The 20,441-nt window shown below is 50.3% G+C and overlaps 1 long non-coding RNA gene across 1 annotated transcript in view; it reads right to left on the reverse strand.

Annotated features, from left to right (window-relative positions):
• Positions 1 to 3,529: 3,529 nt before the first annotated feature.
• The window catches only part of LOC116157398 (uncharacterized), a 29,256-nt gene continuing 12,344 nt past the window's right edge, over positions 3,530 to 20,441 (reverse strand). The window contains exons 2-4 of the long non-coding RNA XR_004141419.2: positions 20,336 to 20,403; positions 19,740 to 20,143; positions 3,530 to 3,903 (exon numbers count right to left, since the gene is read on the reverse strand). This is a non-coding gene — a long non-coding RNA (uncharacterized LOC116157398). The remainder of the gene's footprint in view (positions 3,904 to 19,739; positions 20,144 to 20,335; positions 20,404 to 20,441) is intronic.

The following is a 20,441-nucleotide window of genomic DNA, read 5'->3' on the forward strand; positions in this document are numbered from 1 at the left end:
ATGTATATACTTATAAAGGAATGAATATATATACATATATGTACAAATTCATATATGTATACACACATGCACATATAAAAATAACCTTAAAGAAAAGTGTGTGAGCTTCTATAAAACTTCATAAGCTAATAAGTAGATTTAAAATTAGATATAAAGATTGAAAGCTATGACATGTTTTTCAATAAAATTGGCTTATGTAAAATCATGTTCATTTTTCCAAATTAAATGATATATATTATTGATGAGGTTCCCACCAAAATTTTTTCACGTCTTCTGTTTCAGAGGGGATTAAAATAATAATTCTAAAATACAGAGAGAAATGAAAAGTGGAAGAGTTTTAAATGTTGTAAATGAATTGTAGCTATGACCTTTTTGCTTCACCCCATATGACACTAAATTCAACAACAAATAAATTGTTTATCTCACGTCTATCACATGTTAGACATCTTTGCTATATGGTTACTAATTCTAACGTGGCTACACGCACACGCATGCACGCATGAACACATAATGAATACGTGGGTCGCTCAGTTGTTCAGAACAAGGATCAGCATAACCAACAGCCTCTGGACAGCATCACTCATACGCCCAGCAAACCAGAGGAGAGAGACATTTCTTAGTTTCAAATCCACTGAAAATGGTAAAAGGTAAACACTGGTGTCTGCACAAAAAGACAAAGTAACAGCGAAACTCTGGCAGGAACCGAAGTCAAATATAAGGAAGATTTATGTATGTGACGCGTTTCTGGAGAGCTCGTTCACGTTCACAAGGAAAGTATTTTTTTAAAAACCCAACAGATAAAATAGCCACGGGGAGAGGAGAGTTGAGGCCATAAGAAAATTCAGCGGAGACACCAGCACAACTGCAAGTCCCACACCTAAAGTCTCCAGTTCACCCTGATGACCTAGCAACAGCAGAGGCGCGCGCGCGCCCGCCCGCCTTGCACCCCGCGCGCCCGCCCGGCCCTCCCGCGCTGGCGGAGGCCGGGACCCGGCGGCCCTTCCGTCGGCCTTGCCGCCTGCACCGGCTTAGCGTCGGTCGGTAGGAAGTCAGCTGCTTACGCTCTCGGCCTCTGTGCGGCTGCGTTCTTTATCCTCGTTAGGTAATTGGTAAAAGGAGCACCCAAACCGGAGAGCTAGGCTCGCGCGGAGGCATCTATGTGAAGGACTTGCTGAGTGCTGTGCAAAGCCTCAACTTGAAAAGCAAGTGAAAGAACAAATCGCTGTGAAGTGGGAGGTGCAAAGGAAAACCTGAGATTTCTCCCCAGAGCCCTGTGATCTCATTCCACGGTGAAGCAAAGCCACTGGACTTTGCTGGCAATGGATACGAGTGTAGTAAAAGGGAGAAAATGAACAAAATGGTCAGTTGTCCGAGCCACACCCAGAAAGCCAGCTCTGGCTGTGCACCGGGACTGACTAGTGGTCTGTTTTAATACGATTTAAAATGGAGTGAGATGTTCAGTAGATTTATTGGGTATCTTTCTCATGAATTCCCATGAGTCATGACTTTCTTAAATCATCCATTTTTTGGTTTTAATAGCAGTGGTGATATTTTCTGTTTTTTGTTTCCTATGCTGTGGTTTTTTAAAAGTTGAGTTTATGCCACGTGCTGGGCCCTGTTAGGCAGGCTCCGTAAGGGCACACTAATGTGCTAGGCCGCTGGAGCAAAGCCCCACCCCTGGGGCTTCAACAGCAGAAGTCTGTCCTCTCCCCGTTCTGGAGGCTGGACAGCCAAGATGCAGGTGTCTCGGGTTTGCTTCTTTCTGAGGGCTCTGGGGAGCATCTTTCGGGCCCCTCTCGTTGGCTCATAGTCGGTGGTCTTCCCCCTGTGTCCTCGCACCACTTCCCCTCTGTGCCTGTCTGCCTCTGCTTCCAAATTTCCTCTGTTTATAAGGGAACCAGTCATCGGATTCAGATCCCACCCCAGTGATCCCCGTTTCATCTTGATCACTTCTTTTAAGGCCCTATCTCCAAATAACGTCACATTTTGAGGTCCTGGGGGTTAGGACTTTGACCTTTCCTCGAGGACACAATTCAACCCATAATAAATGTCTTTTAATTCACAGATCCATCTTGAGGAACAAGCATTATTATCCACCAAATGAAGGAACTGATTGAAGTATCAGAGCGTTTCACGCACAGCAGGTGGAGAAGCAAATTCCAGGGGTAAATTGGGAACTCGAGATTTGCAGACACAGCCACTGGACATCAAGCAGATAAACAAGCTCCTCCTGTACAGCACAGGGAACTACAGTCAGTGTCTCGTAGTGACCTACCGTGACAAGGAGTATGAAAAGGAACGTGTGCGTGTCCATGTGTGACTGGAGCACTGTGCTGTACACCAGAAATTGACACAACACTGAAAACTGACTAGACTTCAATTAAAAGTAAATATATAAATAATTATGTTTAGATGCCAAATAAAGACCAAGTTTTTAATCCTGATAATACACAGCACAACCTTCAACTGGAAAAGCCTTCTTTACTAAAGAAACACCCCCCCCCTCTAGAACACACCCCCACCCCCTCTAGAACTGTAAACAGAGACCTTGCGTGGACTTTCTGTGTTAGAGGACGCTGGAGTGGGAGACACTTCCTGAAACACGGCGTTTCCGTTATTCTTTGATCCAGTGATCCTCACCTCTAGCTGCTCATGAGAATGATCCACGGAGCGTTTGACATTCACCAATGCCCAGAACCCCTGGCCAACCACATGGTTTCTTAAACTCACGTGTTTCTAATATTCCACCAGGATTGAGACCACCATATTATTAATGATTGTGAGATTCTTTTTCTTTCCAGATTGAATATAAAGAATTATTTGAAAAAAAAGACCGAATTCATGTCAGTTATGAATAAAAAATCAAAATCTATTATCCACTGAGCAGGAAAAATGTAATTACTGAGCACATCTCACACGTCAGGTTCCGTGCCGAGGACACGACTCTTTCTTTTTTCATAAGGGAAAAATATCTGTTGGCAACAGAAGAGCATTTCTAACACTGTGACAAATCAGCCATGTGACCTGGGGTCTTTCCACAAACACTGATTTTTTTAATTTCTCATCAGTGGAAGGAAATTATAAAATCAACGATTTCTACCTCCCAGGAATATGTGAAAAATGATTAAGAAGAGGAAGAGGACAGCACTGTGCAGGCACAGAGCAGTCTGCCAAAGCCGTTATTAACAGCAGAACCATCCGCGGCGTCGGCGCGTGCGCTGCCGTGTCATTCCGCGCCGCGCGAGCTTCTTCATGCTGCTCATCTCCGCAAACGAGCAGCACCGAAAAAGTGGAAAAGGAAGGTCATTATTCACACAAAGGGACCCGCAGCATTCACATTTCTTAAATGAAGCTGGTAAATACGCCGGCTTTTTTCCTGTGATATATAGAATTGGTCAAAACACGTTATATCCTTACACGCTTCAAAATCTACTGGTTAAAGATGAAAGAATTTAGGTCCTGATGAAAAAAAAAATGCAGAATCCAGAGAAAAAGAGGTGAGGTATCATTTTAGACCTAAAGACAGTCATTTGCACAATTTAATAGCTTTTATTTTTAAAATTGCCATCGTGAGGATGCTGGTGGTGGCAATGATGTTTGGGGACCACAGGTCCTATAATTAGACTATGAGACAGAAAAACATGTGGCGGCAAGTTCGAGGTCTCGCCTGGCGGCTTGGATGGGTGTTTTAGAGACAGTCGTCCAGGGAGGCCTGCGCGGTTTCTGAGTGGGGTTGTGTGCTTCCAGACAGTCTGTCGGGGCGAAGCAGGATGGCCTGGAGTGAGCGGGGCCAGAGCCAGCCGGACCGGATGCAGGACAGCCCGGTCCACGGTGACGCCACAGAAGAGATCGGGGACAACGCCACGTGAAGTATCGCAGACGTGGGGTTAGAGGTCTTCGTCCCTGCACGTGGGACAGAAACAAGAGAGAGGGCTGAGGGTGGCTGTCTGTGGCCTAAAGGCCGGGGTGACTGTGAGAGATAAGGTGGTTTTAGCAGAAACTCAAATTTGCAGGGAGTTAGAGTTAGGTTTGTGCCTGCATCACTACCTCTGCTTGCAACTGACCTTCACCCACCTAGAAATACGCTGAAAGCAGAGTGAGGAATAAATCCTCTGTTGGTCCCCGGGATACCCAGAAAGAATCAATGGTTTAGAACTCTCTCTTCAAACACAGTGATTGTTGATTTCTTATCTCCTGTCCACTGTCAACAACATCCCCTTGTTTGGACAAAAGCATTTGCTTCAGAGGCATCTCCAAGAAGCAATGCAAACTGAGACATTTTTGTCAACCTTCCGAATGACCTCCTGTGCACCTGTCTGGAGGCCAGGTGGCTTCAGAGGTAATAAAGACCCTCCCTGGTCCCCATCTCTGCTCCATCTCTAAGCCTCTGTAAGGAAAAGGCTCCCCCAGTCACTAATTAGCAGCAAGTGCTGGGACCACCGTTCAGGGCTGAGACGCCCAGGAGTGGAGATGGAGCGGCGGGGCCTGAGGGAAAGAAAGCCGGCCTGGGACACACATTTTCTTTCAAACTTTCTAATTAACTTACAGTGTGACCTTGGACAAATCTCTTAATCTCTCCCCACTTGCCGTCCTCCCACTGTCCGAAGGAGAGATACCGGTATTTATCGACTCCCTGCCTCTCTGGAGTTTCGCAAAGATTAACAAGATACAATTTATAAAGCGCCTTGAGCCCTACCGCGTTGCCACAGAAATCAAGGATTGCCTGTTTAAATCCACGGGCACCCAGAATGCGTTTCCTGTTGTGCGGTGTGTACAGCAGTGCCTGCGTCCCTGACTTTCTGTAAAATGCTCTTGCGCATGCATGAGTGGTTCATCCAGTAAGTCCTTTCTGCCCCCACCAACTGTGATTCCTCTGCCCTGATTAATTAGCTAAACCTGCAGGAAAGCCTCACCCTCCAGCTCCTTCCTTCTGTATTACCCATGCAAAAGTGAACAGTTTCCCTACAAGTTAAAAAAAAAAAGCTGTTTAAATGTGGGGGGAAAAATAGAGACTGGAATAAAAGCTGTTTGAAATACAATGCTCGTGTCTCCCCATTGCTCAGTATTTTATGTGTCTGAAACGTGCACGTGACTCTGAGTAATTGCCCAGCACTTGCCCCGTCCTCGGGGCTTAGGCAAATCCCTAGCTTCCTGCTGGCCACGGCTCTTTTCTTTTCCTTCTCTTTTTTATCTTTAATGCACTGTGCTACGAAGATTTGTATAGCAGAAAGGAGCCTCTCTTCCCTCAACTTTTCTCAATGAGGGAATTAAACATGTCACCCAAAGGCAAGAATAAAACCTTACAGAAGACAGTCTGCAGCTGAGATCTTCAAAAGCTAAATTGTTCATAATGAAGTGTTCAAAACTAAATGCTCAAATTTGAAACAAAGAACGGAGAAAGGAAAGAAGGAAGAAGGGAACAAACCATAAAATTGGGTACCCAGGATGGATTCTGACAAGAAGTTGATAGATGGACCTGGCCAGTTTCAATGACCCCCCCTTTCATCTGGGAATTGGGCTACCATAGAAGATGAACGTCGTGCAGATGACTGTTGAACGAGCCCACTTCGCTTGTGAGATGCCATTCATTTTGTGTGTGTGCGTCTGGTCCCACTGCATACCCTGTGGTCCAACAGCGTGAACACCTATCATTGGCTGAGTGAGGACAGAAGGAAGAGAGAGGGGAAAAAACTGTCTTAGGCATCTCAGCCTGATACGTCTCCTGAACACTTGGAGATGGTTTGCTCCCAAGCGCACGCTGCAGCTGTGCAAACTAGGGTTAAAGCTGAAGGAAAAGACATTTGTAGCTTCAGCTTTGCAATCCGAATTCAAATGAGATTGGAGTGGAAAATGTAATAAGGATGATTTTGTCACAAATTCCTGGTGGCTTCTTTTTCACGCCTGACGGGGTTAGGATTGAGTCATGCCAATGGGATGCAGGGCTCCTATCTGCTCCTGGACTCAGGGCGCTCAGAAGAAAAGGCATCCGCACAGGAGCAGCCCCTCTGTAAAAGGAAAACTGCGGAGTGAAGGCAGAGAGAGTCGGAAGGCACCAGGGAAGCGCGCCGCAGCATTCTTGCAGCCCTCCTTCCTCCACAGGCACTTCCTCACTTTGCCTTTTCCCTAACTGTAATTTCTATGCTAATATATTTTGTAAAAATAGGTAAAATTAGGGACTTGAAGTTTTGTCAGAGTGAAGAGGTCAGCAGATCCTCTTCCCCTAAAACACAGATACTAAACTGGACAGAAATATCAAAACAACCATTTTAAGGGTTCTCAATACTAACCTAAAGCAGACAGCGAATGGAGGAGTGTTTACTCATGGAAAGCTACTGAACTTTGGGTCACGTTGGGGGGAGCCTGCAGTGGTCGTGCCCAGGGCCGCCTGCACCCTCCTGCCAGGCCAGTGATGGTAGTGGGGCTGCCAGGGCAGGGGCGGGAGGGCCTGGCACAAGGAGGAAGCCCTGGCATACTTTGAAATCGCCTCTCCCTACATACAGATCCATCAGCAGAGGGAAGAAACTCTATTGTCACAAAGAGCTCAAGCACAAACTTCAGTCACCACTGAAAAGTGAACTGTGCACACCTGGGAGTGCCTTCTGAGAATCCAGAGCACAACATAAAACTAAGAATTAAAAACAAAATGAGCAAAGATCCCACCAGCTCCAAATCACAGGGGAGATCAAATCTAGGCAAGTTATTATAAATACAACAAAACAAAAAATAGAAGCAACAATAACCCTCAGGGAAAAAATTCAGAGTTGCAAGAACTCGTTATCTGAAATGTCTCGTCTTCAACCAAAAATTATGAGGCTTGCAAAAACAGGGAAGTGTGACTTGTATACAGGAAAAAGTGGGGAAGCAGTCAGTAGAAACTGACTGTGAGTGGGTCCAGACGCTGAATTTAGCAGATAAAAAACTTCAGAGCGTCTAAAAATACTCAAATTATGGAAACTATATTTAAAGAGTTAAATAAAATATGATGAAAATGACTGCACAAATAGGGAATCTCAATAAAAATCTGTAGCTACCAAAAAAAGCGATGGAAATTTTGAAGTCATAAAGGACAGCGACTGAAGTGGAAACTTCGTGGGGTGGGCTTGACAAGCAATGGATGTGAGACAGCAGAAGAGAGAAATTGCGAAAGTGAACAAGAATCAATGGAAATAATTCAACCTAACAACACAGTAAAACACGGGAAAAAATTAAGAACAATTAGCTGCAGAAAGTACCTACAGGACATCAGGGAAGCGAGCACATGTGACAGGAGCTCCAGAAGGAGTGATAAAGGGGAAGAAAAGCAATGAAGTAATGGCTGGAATCATCCCCAATTCTGTGAAAAACACTAACCTACAGATCCAAGTGGTTCACTGAAATCCACGTAGAAAACCCAAAGAGATCCACGTCTACCTACATCGCAGTCAAGCCGTGCAGAGCCAAAGAGAAGAGAAAATCTTGAGAGCACTAAACAGAAGCACGCCTCATCGCATACACACAGAAGTGTTGGCTGAACATGACCGACTGGTCAGCTGAAGCCGTGGAGGCCAGAAAGCAACGGAATGATGCTTCCGAAGTGCTTAGGGAAGGATGCTCAGCAGGAAGTCCGTGTATCAGTGAAGCTGCCCTTCGAAACTGAAAGTGAAATAAAGACGTTCGCCCACAAAGAAAGGCTGGGAGAATGTGAGTAGCAGACGTGCCTTATAAGAACTGTTAAAGGCAGCCTTGCAAGCCGAGAAGGATGTAAGATGGTAACTTGAATTCACAGGGCAAAAATGAAGAGAATTGGAAATTATAAATAGAGGAGACTTCATATAAAAGACTCTATAAATATATTGCTTCTCTTACCTTCCTTAAAAGACATAAGAGGTGGGAGGAGGGACAGGCTTGGGGGAGAGAGGGCAGGATGCAGAGGGACAGGTGTGACCGCATCTTGAAGGAGGAGAAGGGAGGGGGGCACTGCCTGGGCCCTGTGTCAGCCCAGGATGTCCAGCCACCGCGGCACTGGGAGCCGTGAGGAGGGGAGGAAGGGGGGTGAGGACCTGAGGTGAGGAAGACCGGAGGGGAGGTGGGAGGCAGGGCCCACAGGCCTCCCCAGCCATTCACCTCTTAGAAACCGTTTGCTCTTCATTCTGGCTGCAACGGAAAACAAGACTTCCTGGTGTCAAACATGCCAACGACGCGTGCACTCGCATGAAACAAGCGTAGGTCATCTCCATCACGCATGCAGACCGCTTAGAACCGCAGAGACAGAAAAGACACAATGGAACAGCGCAGACAAGTCACGGCCCCGCGCGGAGGCAGAGCGTCGGGCGTGTGGTGTCCACAGACGCCGGCCTCGGACCCGGAGCTCTTTGTGCAGAAACAGCTGACTCGGCGCTTTCCTCTTTTGATCTCAGATAACATTGCAGGGATTAAATTCTTGCAATGACCAACTTCATTTTTAATACAATTATTCATTTATTTAATAAATATTTATTGAGAGTGAATGTGCCGGTCTCTGTGCTTAATAAATTATTAAATTTTAATCACAGTGTGTGTGGACAAGCACCCTGATCTGAGGGTGGATAATGCTCTCATTTATGCTCCCATTTATTACTCGAATTGATATTAGACAGTCATCATAAAATTACTTATCATGGCCCAGTTTTTCCAATTACCACAATGCCATTGAAGGATCTACAAAAGAAAAATATCTTATAAAACCCAGGCTTAAAAAATATGTAAAGATCTTTTGTAAAAGGATTGACCCGCCCCCAGTTTCTGAAAGGAATATTTTCTCACCATAAAAAATCATTTAAAAATACAAAAATATAAAGCCTGAAAAACACACTCTCCATCCCGCCACACAAAGGCAGGCACTCATAAATCTATTAGCATGTTCTTCTAGATTTTTGTCCCCAGTGTGTAGGTTTTCTCAGGTGAGACCTTGAGATTTGTCTTTCTTAAATTTAATAGTCTTACCTTAGCTGTTCCCAGTGTTATTGCTTATCGAAGTAGAGTCGGTTTACAACGTTGTGTTAGTTTCTGGTGTTCAGCACAGCGACTCAGTCAGACATACACACACATATATTCCTTTCCATACTCTTTTCCATCATAGGCCATTGCAAGGAGCTGAGTGTAGCTCCCTGTGCTGCACAGCAGGGCCTGCTGTTTATCTGTTTGATGTGTAGTCGCTAGTTTCTCCCCAGTGTTAATAAACACTCATTGTAAACATCATTTCACGTTCCAAACAGCAACCAGATGAAATGGCCAGCTTTCTCCAGATTTTTAAATTTTTTGCCAGCAGAAATAGCACACGGTGAGGACTTTGTTCAGAAGGTTTTGCCCAAATGGAGTCGACAGCAGCATTTATCGTGTTTACTGTGCGCCTCACACCGTGCTTTCCAAGCATGATCTCATTTAAAGGCCACAATAATCTTATTGGGTAAAAATTATTATTGTTCATATTCCCTAGATAAGAAGCTGAAGCTGAGAGCGACGACCAAGAGGCACAGTGACGTCTGCTGAGCGCCCGTCATGTGCCGTCTCTGCGGTGCTCGCCGGCTGTCACCTGCCCCGTGGGGAGGATGTCACTGCTGTCCTCCCCACTTCACAGGTGAGGACACGGAGGCAGCGGCTCTGGGAGGAGCTTCCCCGGGCTGCACGCCCCAGCTGAGCAGGAGCGGAGACCTGAGCTGCTGGCTTCGGAGACGGGCTCGTCACCACCCCGGAGCGCGGGCAGCTGGCGGAGCGGAGGAACTGACACTGTGCCCTCAGGACACGTTCCCAGAGGCCATCACCGCCCAGGAGGCACTAGACCCTCCACAGCAGCCACCAGGTCACATTCCGATCCGGAAAGCGTGACTCTGCCCATTTGCGTGAGGGCCTGGTGTCTGTTTCCATCTTGCAGAAGCAGAAGAAGCACATGCTTACACGCTGAGTCTTCTGCTCCGTGGGCTTCCTAACCGATGCGCCTTCGTTTAGATATTGCCCACTTGGTACCAACCTCAACACCCTGCCACTGGGCATGGCCTCTCCCCTCCACCTCTGTGGCTCCTGGTGGCTTTCACATGTCCCACCAGCAGACCTAGGGGCATCCGTGCCTGAGTGACCTCCTGCAGGGACGGGAAACAGAGAAGGAGTTGAGGGAAAGGGAAGGGAGAAGAGACAGGAGGAGGCAAGGTCGCTCCCTTCAGCAGGAGGAAAACCTGGCGGCTGGAGATGCGGAGCAGAGGTTCTAAACCATGTCTAGGAGCGGGGTCTGGGGAGACCTGGGGTCTGGGGAGGATCACCTGTCCACGCGGCTGGGAGCAGCGGGCACCTGACCGCGGGTGAGCTCACCGGCCAGGACTGAATTTATCCCTAATCAGAACGCAGGACTCTGAAAATTCCTGTGAACACCCCCAGCTCTCAGGATGCATTTCATTTGCCTCCAGAAAACCGTGACACTGTTTATAGGAAGGAGAAAGAGGATTTTTATAGACAAACTCACGACAGGCTTTAAGGACATCAGGGGGAACTCACTACGAAACACTAATAATTTCAGTGTAAATGAATCTAAAATGCATAGATAAAATTGCTCCTAGATTGCATATGCATTTTTTTAAAAATCAAAACAAAAAAAATGCCTTGGGCATAACATATTCTACTTTTATTTTGAATTTTTTTAAGTGTCTATCACAGCAGCCTCTGAGGAGAGACACAAAACCATAAATGTAGTTAGTGACCAAATCAGCACCAGGACCTGTGAGCCCCAAACCTCAGGCCCCCCATTCTTGTCCCTTAATTTGTTGAAATATCAATTTCCAGTTCAGGATGGAACAGCCGGAACCCCCGCTCCCTCACTGGAAGGACCACCGCCCTTCCTGGCAGGCGCTGAAAGCGGGCTGGTGTTTACAGAGCGCCTGGGGGACGTCCCGGGCAGCTCCGATGGCGGGTGTAACCGCAGACCTTCTCAGATGATGTCAGCCGGGGTGGCACCCTGCCGAGGCCCGAGAACGCAATACGTCACTTAGAGAAAACAAAGCAAGTTGAAGGTGGTGAGCGAGGAAGCCGGTTAGCTAATCACAACTGGGTCAGTTAGGCAGCGGCTTTGCTCTCGGCACCGCGCAAAGGTGGCTGCAATCCACACGGACACGGACCTGCATCTCAGGGGGTTTGGACAAAAGACAAGGGGGGTCAACATCGGTGGACACAGAGACCAGTTCCACTCCCGCTTTATAAGCCGTCTGGACGGCTGAGCCCCTCTAGAACGCAGCACTTAGAGAGCCCGCGGGGACACCGCCGGGATGCAGGACAGACAGGCGGCATTAGGCAGACAGGGGGCACGTGCCTGAGCCTGGTCCCCCTTCCCGGATCCGCGGGCAGCGCTGTGTGTCTGGGAGGGTTACCTGTCTGACGCCCCTACTTACCGCTTTCTCACGCGGTTAGCCGTACGTCGCTTTGTCCTTATTTCTCCCCCAAAGCAGAGATTACCACTCGGTTTTGCAGACGTGATGTCTGAGTTCCAGGCCGCTTCACGTTTACGCAGTTCACCGAGCTGGGACTTGGGCCTGAAACCGAGTCAGCCTGACCTCGGGTTCTCCGCCCAGGAGCCCTGGCAGCGGCCCCGCCGCCGTTCAGGCTGGCGTGTTTGTCCGCTGCCCCTGATGCAGAGACGCTCGTGGGGAGGCTTCTCCCCCTGTGCCTCCAGCTCCTTGCTCCTAAGAGGAGCCCGTTCACTCAGGAAGGCCTTCTGACGGAACAGGATGCGGAGAGACTGGCCTGTCACTACCGGGGGAAAGACTGACACGTAAGGGACTCACAGGTCGTGTCCAAAGACAAAAGTGCTCCGAGCAGCTGTTGAGCAGGGGGAGAGGGGACTTGAGTGAATGAAGGAACGAGAGAATGAATGAACGGTTTCTCATTCCTAGAGAGTATGTTCTCCGAGCAGGGCGCCCCCGCACGGCCGCGGACGCGGCGAGGGCACGCTCAGGGCGCGTCAGGGGCGCACGGCTCGAGGGTGCTCTCGTGCCGCCGTCGTCAGCTCCTTTCTCACTTTCTGTTCTGCTCTCTCTGTCTCACTTTGCCTCAGTTTTGTTATGTACCAATTTTAAAGAACTTTTCCCTCACACTAGCTCCCTCGTTCATGGGGCCAGCATTTCTCCAAACACGCCCTTTTCTCCTTGTCCCCTCAAAGCTCCTTTGGTCTGAAAGCACCTTGCTGTGCCTCCTAGGGTGCCTGAGATGCGGAGATCTCGGCGAAATCGGCCGCGTCAGCAACCGCCTCCAACTTCAGACTCGCCCCTTAGCCGGCTGCCCTCAGAAGGGCGATCTGAGTGTCGGCCGCCCGCCCGGGGAAAGTGCGCGCCGGAGCTCGGGGCCCGGGCGGCAGCCCTCCCCGCGCGACCTGTGCTCCCGCGACCCGCTGCTCCGCCAGTCTGGCGCGGAAGAGTCTAAAACTTCCCCGGGGAAGATCCTGTGCTCTGACAAATGCCCCGGGAGGTGAACACACATCAGAAAGAATATTTTTAAATGTGCAAAATTGTTTACAAATAAGAAACTCAAAAACATGTTTTTAAAAGCACCAAGAAACAAAGCAGCAGGAGACAGCTCGGCGCTCCCCGCGGCTGCTCCAGCAGGGGGTGCCGAGCGCCCACAGGGCCGCCGGCCGCCAAAGGCGTCTCGGTCACCAGGCACGAGACCCGAGACACGCCTTTGACTTGTCCCCCTCCCCCCCCCCCCCCCCGCTCATCCTCCTCCTCCAAACTCCGCGTGTTCTAACCCCAAAGCCTCTCTCTCATCGGCATCTTCCTCCGCGTTCTCGTCCTCCGAGGCCACGCTCCGCTCCCGAGCACGCTGCTCTCAGCCCTCCTCCCCCACCCCCCGGGGGTCCTGGGCAGACACTCCGGCTCCGAGCCGCGCGGCTCCGATGGTTCCCCAGGAAGTCAGTGTTCGGTGACCGCCTCTGTCCTTGCTGGGGCGGCAGACAGGCGCCGCGTCTCTGTCCAGACTCCTCGTGCTGCCCTTCCTTCATGCTCTTCTTCCTGCTGTTCAGGAAACTAGCTTAACTGTGCAGCCTGGAGGGACGGCGCTGACGTGGACTCTATACAGACCGAGGGTGTGAGTCTCAAATCGTTGTCCTCAAAATGGGCTGGCCTTGGCGTGGCCGCCCCGGTCATCGTGAAGCAGGGACTGTGTGACAGTGTGTGTGTGTGTGTGTGTGTGTGTGTGTGTGTGTGTGTGTGTGTGTGTGTGTCTGTGTGTGTGTGTGTGTGTGTGACTGTGTGTGCGAGAGTGTGTGTGTGAGTGTATTGCACCAGTGGGAATGTGGCATTTTATTGCTCTTAAACTCCATCCACCTGTAAAGTGCACAGTGAGGTAGGTGAGGGGGAAATGCTATGGAACAAACAGCAGTTTTCTAGAAAATAATAATGATCTTAAACAGGTTTGTTCTAAAGCAAATCATGTGGTTTTTACAAATCCCATCATTTACCAAGAGGTGGACCTGACTGTCCTCCTTAGAGTCAGCGTGGAGGGGACCCCCGGGGGACAGGCTCACGGCCCCACGGGGAGGAGGCTGTCGTGGGGGCCTGACTTGTGCTCGCGGTGGCCAGTCGGCGTGGAGCCACAGCATGAGGACGCTGCGTCCCAACCAGAGAGCACCTGGGGGCGTGGGAGCGGAGGGGACTCTGTGAGTAGCATCTTTGTCCTCCTTTTCCACAAAGTCATTTATTTCGCTAATGGGCTGAAATCCCTTGAATACGGCTCGGATAATAAGTGGGCTCCTGGACTGTGAAAATTGTTTTCCAGAGGGCTGTGAACTCCAAGGGCTCTGAATTAAGAATAAAATCCAACTGCAGAGAAGAGAGGTTTTCCCAATGAGGCGGGAGCTGGATGGCCAGCGACAGGTCAGCCGGAGACAAGACTGCAGGAAGGGCAGACGGGGGGGCGGCCGGCTTCCCGAGCCCCCAACACGACGATGCCTATTAAGGACGCACTTCTGCACAGGAGACTCATTACAGAACAGAAATAAGACGTGATAACCACCCAGAGCCTGCTGTGGAACAGCGGGGAGGCGATCAAGGAGGCCTGGCGCCCAGGAAAGCGGCCGCTGGAGTGTTGCGTGTCCTCTGACAACGGCGGCCGAGGGGAACCAGACTGCGACAAGGGAGGAGGCAGCTCTGTGCGCAGCACGAGAGCACACACACCTGAGCGTCTAAGGGGGAACAGGGCCAGGTCTGCCCGCAGAAATCCACGGGGCCTCGTTCACGGGCCACGGGGCCCCTGGAGGACTGAGGACGGCCACACGCTTTGTCCATCAGAGGAAAGACGCAAGCTTGATCCACAGCCTTCATCACTATTTAACAAGTGGCCGCCAGCTGTCGCGGCTTCCGGGGACTGGGGAGTTACTCGGCGATTGCTGAACACTGGGCTAGTGCACGCGACAAAAGCCCTAGAGACCCCCTGTGCTGCTGTTTACTTCCCGTGTCCCTCCGTAAAAAGAGGACACTGAACCAGATCACTAGGGCAGCCCCTGGTGCTGAAGCTTCAAGGACGGAGTGCTGCAGTGACGACGGCGGACCGTGACGCCTGGCCCGGCTTCGGAGCGCAGTCCCACCAGCTCTGCTGTCAGCTCGGGTAAATCCGTTACCTTGTTCGAGCCTTGGGCTCCTGCCAAAGTACTTGCCTCGTAGGGACGCTACAGGGAAATGAAGAATGGGTGCTGAGTGCCCAGCCTGTGGGGCCCCCGTTCACCATCAAGCTACCGTTGGGATTCTCTGAAACCAGCTTTTCTGACCTAATCTGGTGATTGCGTCACCTGCAGGTGAATGTGTCGGCGGCTCTAAGTCCCAGGTGTCAGCAGCGTAACACGGTGACAGTTCCCTTTCGCTGTGGGAAGCGCAGTGCGGCCGTTCCTGGCAGCCTTTGCGGCCAGGAGGGAGGCAGGGACCCAGGTCCCCCCGCCTTCGACACCCGCTCCGAGCCTGTGGTTTGCGAGGTCACCACAAATGGGAGACACAGACACGGCCCCTCGGCCTGGAGCTGACCTCTTCCTTCCTCACATTGCACTGGCCGAAACTCGTCACCCACTGTCACCCAGACACACGAAACTGAGGAGGGCAGACGGCCCTTCTGCCAGTTAGACACTAAAAAAACGCTAACACTGGCTTTATGACAAATAGTTTACAAGGTGAACGGAAACTCAGGAGAAACAGCATAAAGAAATATTAAGTGGTTTATAAGCTTCCACTTGTGTTATCATGAAGGTCAAGTCACAGACCCCATCTGAAGAAATGAGAAATACACTGCCTGCCGCTATGGAGCGTGTGGGCACCCGAGGACCACGCAACACGGCGTCTGAAGGCACGTCCTTCGCCGTCAGCGAAGCTTCTCAAAACACTGATCTCATCCTTTATTACCTTTGACTTAAGCCTAAGCTCACAATGCGGTAGTTTTTAGTGAGAAAGTGATGTGAACACACAGGAAACAGCAGCGTTAGTGCCCGTCCCCGAGGGGCTTTCAGGCACTGGGACCACGAGCAGGTCTACACAGCGCGCTGCTCTCTCACGCGATGAGAGTTATGTATATCACGCATGAGGTCGTCTTGGTGGGTGTGCTACTTGGCTATGTGCCGTGAAAAACTGCCACCAGCCCAGTGGCTCAAAGCCCGCAGGTTTACTGTCTTGCATTCGTGGAGACCAGAGGCCGCCGTGGGTCTCCCCGGCTCCCGTGGACGTGTCGGCGGCGCGGCTGCCGTCTGCCCGGGAGGACTGCTCCCTCGTCTCCTCCTTCTTCCCCGGGCACCTGTCCTCCACGGCTCCCGGCCCTTCCTCCACCTTCAGAGTCAGGAAGAGCGCCTTCTGTTCTGCTCCCCTCTGCGGCCTGGTCACATGGCCTTTCCACTCGGACCTGCCTGCCTTCCCCTCAGAAGGACCCTCGTGACTGTGCTGGGACCACCTCACAGTCATCGTCATCTCCCACCTTAACTGCAGCTGGGCAGCGCCTTCACCACGCGGGGCACGGTCACAGCTTCTGGGGATCCGGACACGGGCCTCCTCGGGGGGCCTTGTGGAACTGACCGCAGCCGGTCAAGAAGGGACGCACGACTGCTGTGGCTCTAACACTTCACAGACTTGATAGACTTGTGTTAAGTGTGGCGACATAACACAGCCCTGCCGGAGCCTGAGGAGCAGCGAATGCTGCTGCTGCTGCGCGGGTTGTGACAGCTGTTCCCACAGGACAGGGCAACGCGAGTGGAGTGATGCAAAGCCAAGGAGTTAGTCTTCAGCCCAGGAGGAGGGACAGCTGGCAGGCAGCCGTGGAGGGCAGGCTGGCTGGACCACCCCCTGAAAGCAATGATAAACCTTAGGCAAAATATCTCAAAAGCAGGAGGAGATGCCACATTGAAAACACAGGAAGGCAACAGTGAGATTTGTGAGTTTGCACCTTTTTCCTGCAGGGCCTCCTCCCACCCACGTGTGGCCCAGAGCAGAGCATCTGGAAGGTGAGGGTGAAATGCTGAGTGCGGGGGAGCCACTGAGAGCGAGCACCAAGACCTGCCATAAACTCCGCCCAAACCACTGGTGGACGCCTGAAATGTGCAGGGGGGCCCCCGGGGACCACACACACACACACACACACACCCGCGCAGCAACTGCAGATGGAAAGAACTGAGTGTGAACTTCAGCTGCTGCCAACGGAGGGAAAGACCGAGGTGAGCGTCTGCGCCCAGACAAGTTCGCTGCCACTGATTGAACGTGCTTCAGCGAAACAGAAATGAAGTCTCTACAATGTGTCCTTCGTAAAGTTCAGGTTCCAGTTTTAACAACCCCTAGTCATGAAAAGAAACAGGGAACCGCGACCTAAGTCAAGGCCAGAAAGAAATAAGAAAGTCAACAGAGACTAAACGCAAGATGCCCCAACGCTGACGTGAGCCGGCAAGCGCCTCGGAGCCGCTCCTGTAAACAAGGCCGAGGGCTCGGAGGACGCGCACTCACGGAACGCGACCGAGCGGGGAGGCCACGCAGACGGTCTCAGGGCAAGACACGCAGCATCGGAGACGAGACGCTGCTGGGGGGCCTAATGGCAAACTGGGGGCAACAGGGGGGAAACAGGAGTAGCGCAGTCTGAAGAAGAGAGAAATAAATAAAGTAAGAGTGAGCGCAGGTGTAGGAAACCGCGGAGAAGACCGCGCAGCCGGACACGGGCACGTTCATTCCCAGGGTGAGGAGGGGGACGGAGCAGGACAGAAAACGTCTGAGGAAATGATGGCTGCAATTTTTGACATGTAGTGACAGACATCGCCTCACAGACCCAGGAAGCTCAACACAACATGAGCAAAGTAAATAAGAAGGAGACTACACTTAGGCCCCATCATAAATCCTGCTAAACCACGCATTTGCCAGACCCCAAGGTTAAAGGTAAAATCTTCCAGACTTTGCACCTAGAGAGCAGCAACGCATTTCACACGGGGAAGAAATGGCAGAAACGACGCTGACTTTCTCATGAGACATGATGGAGCCAGAAGACAATGAAACTGCGTTTTTTAAGTGCTAAAAAAAAAATTAATCCAGAAATCTATGCCCAATGGGAAACGTCCTTGAAAAATGAGGATTAAAAAAAGACATACCAGATGAAAAAGAAAACTAAAATTTTCTCTGAAAGACCTGAGCTATAAGAAACGCCGAGGGAGCTTCTCTGGGCCTAAGGTCGATGGTGACGTAGGTTCACACGAGCGAATAAAGAGCTGTAGGTCCGGCAGGTGTGTCAGTAAATATGAAAGCCTGTAAATAGGTTTTCTTTTTCTCGTGATTTATTTAGATTGCACATTACCGTTTAAAGCAAAAATTAAAAGACTATGCAGGGAACAACGTTTGTACACGTACTACGTGTTGTAACACAGAAGTTGTGCTGGGGACCCCGGCCAGTGAAGTAAGGCGAGAAAAACCAGCGGCACCTGGGCAGACAGAAAGCAGACAGCCTTTCCCACCACTGCCACGCCTGTCTGTGTAGGACAAGGACTTTCAGAACAACCCCAAGAACGAATAAGGCCACAGATACGAGGCCACTGTGCAAAGAGAAATGTTATTTCTCATTCCAACAACAAAAGAAGGAAAATAAGATTTTTAAAAATTCCTTTACAGCAGACTTAAAATAAGAAAATACTTAGATGTAAACGTGACAAAAAGGAGCAAGTTTTCTATATTTAAAAAAAGTAATATATTAATTCTAAGTCAACAGTGATAAAAAAATATATATATACTGTAATCCATAAAGCAAACTCCTAAAATGTTTTTTTTAAAAAAAGATAAATTTAAATGAATTTGAAGTGGTAGGTAAAACATACGTGATTAACTCAAAAATGGTAGGAAAAAAACTAAAACTGGAACAAAAACCAGAAGAGACCCCGCTCTGCAAAAAAAAAAAAGTAATGATATGAGAGACTTAAATCAAATCATATCGAAGGTCACATTGGATGTAAATGGGCAACACCCCAAATGGAGTCAAAGGAAGCAGAAGTGGGCAGAACCGAGTTTATAATTAACCCAGGGCCCGAAATTAACCTGCTTTGTAAAAATGGAGTCGATACAGAATCGTGTGTGTTGAAACTCTGTTGCGTGGCATCAGCGCGGCCAAGTGAGTTTCATTCAATAACGCACCAAACAAATAACACAGGAACCTGCAAACCCCAGACAAACACTCGGACTCGCTGAGCCTTTATCGAGGGTTCAGTCTATGGTTTAACTGACAGCGGAGCGTCAGGGAAGAGTTTATCTTCCCCCATTTCTGTCCACACCGTTCAGCCCGTGGGGGACCTGACACGGTGTGGGGGCACCGGCGGGCGCCGGCCCCCGGGAAGCCCTGGCCCCTCGGAGCCGCAGGGCGCGCGGGCCCAGCCCCACCACTGCCTCGGAGCCCTGGCCTCCCGTCAAAGCGAAAGCCAGCATCCACCTCTGGGAAAGAAAATGGCCCAGAAAGGGGCAGGAGCGCCCTCAGACGACAGGTCTGTCACAGGATTTTTAAAAATAACCAACGCACAGAAGACACATTTTGGGGCCCCGATAATAAGCAGCAGATGCTCACAGAAGAAGGAAAGCTAACCAGCGACTCTCTCTTTCTCTGACATTTTGAAAAGTTCAGTAGATTCATGAGGGACTGAAGAGAGGAAAACACAACTTCATTATTTTAAAAAGGGCAAAGCCTGCGTCCGAGGACCTGCAGGCACCGCGAGCCCCCGGGAGGCTGGGAGGCGGTGCGGGCAGAGCCCTTGGCAAAGCGGAGCGGGACGCAGGCGACTGGGCGGGAGGTGCCGGGAGCGAGAGCTTGGAGAGGCCTTTGCAAGCCACTGTTCCTGCAAAGAACAAAATGCTGCCTTTTCCGAGGAGCGTTTGACAGTGTCCTCCTTCACTGACGCAGAAGCCTGCAGTCCAAGACAACGACCGGGTTTAGAGGTCTAAGGAGGAAGCACAGGGAACCGTGCTTCAGCTGCCGTGGTCTGACTCAGGGAAACGTGGGTGATTCTGAGGCTTATTGTGAAGACAGAAGCACAGCTGGGGGCCAGAAGCATTTCCTGGTGACCTCATATTAATTGCTCAAGGTAAGCATCACTCAATGAAAGGGACACCAGCTCAGCCAAGCACACCTGCATCAGAGTGAAAACCTAGTCATTCAGAGGCTGTGAACCCTGCAAAGCTACGGAGCCACCTCCGGGCTTGGGGGTAGAGAGTGCGGAACAGTCACATCCCACCTCCACCGCCACATGCACACGCCCAGCTCACCTGTCCTCCACTCTCTGCCGTACGCCGCACTTCTGAAAAATCTTTCCCCTCGCCACCAGCACCGCAAGCCTTAATCCGATAGGAAGCGAGATTAGGTATCATGTGTGAGCTTTTCCGCAGCATTCTAATTTTTCATTGTCTCTAAGAAGAAACATTTCACCCGGTGCTGAGCTCACTGGTCAGCGAACACGTGCTCTTGGCCGCCCGCCTAAAATGCCCTTCAGCTGCAGCATCGCTGTGTCAGGCACTGCAGCATCCGGAACCAGCTCCTCTCGCTTGGAGTGGAACAGGGTGTAATTGCGGTCCGGCTCTTCACTTGGCTCATGATGACCGTGTTAATGGAGTGTTTCCAAGGTGTGAGGACTTCACGAAGTTGTGCAATCCCGTGGCCATGGTGTTATCACCTTAGAAAATGAGAAAATTCAGCCACAGAGTGATACAAACTTTTGCACAAGGTATTCTGATATTTTTCTCTAGTTTATTCAACAATAATTACACCTGTAAGGGTCCCTGTGTTCACTTCTGGGTCTACCAAAACAAACAGCTTAAATACGGTCCCCAAGCTCCTGAAACTTACAACCTAGAGAGGCGCATACCAGGCAGGCTGACAGCAGCTGTAGGACCCGGGCCGGCGTTTGAACTCCTCTGAGCTTCCTCTCTTCATCTGTGGAAAGAGAAGCAAATGTTAATGACTGCATCTTA

The sequence above is a fragment of the Camelus dromedarius genome, chromosome 15 (assembly GCF_036321535.1).
Source record: "Camelus dromedarius isolate mCamDro1 chromosome 15, mCamDro1.pat, whole genome shotgun sequence".
Lineage (NCBI taxonomy): Eukaryota > Metazoa > Chordata > Mammalia > Artiodactyla > Camelidae > Camelus > Camelus dromedarius.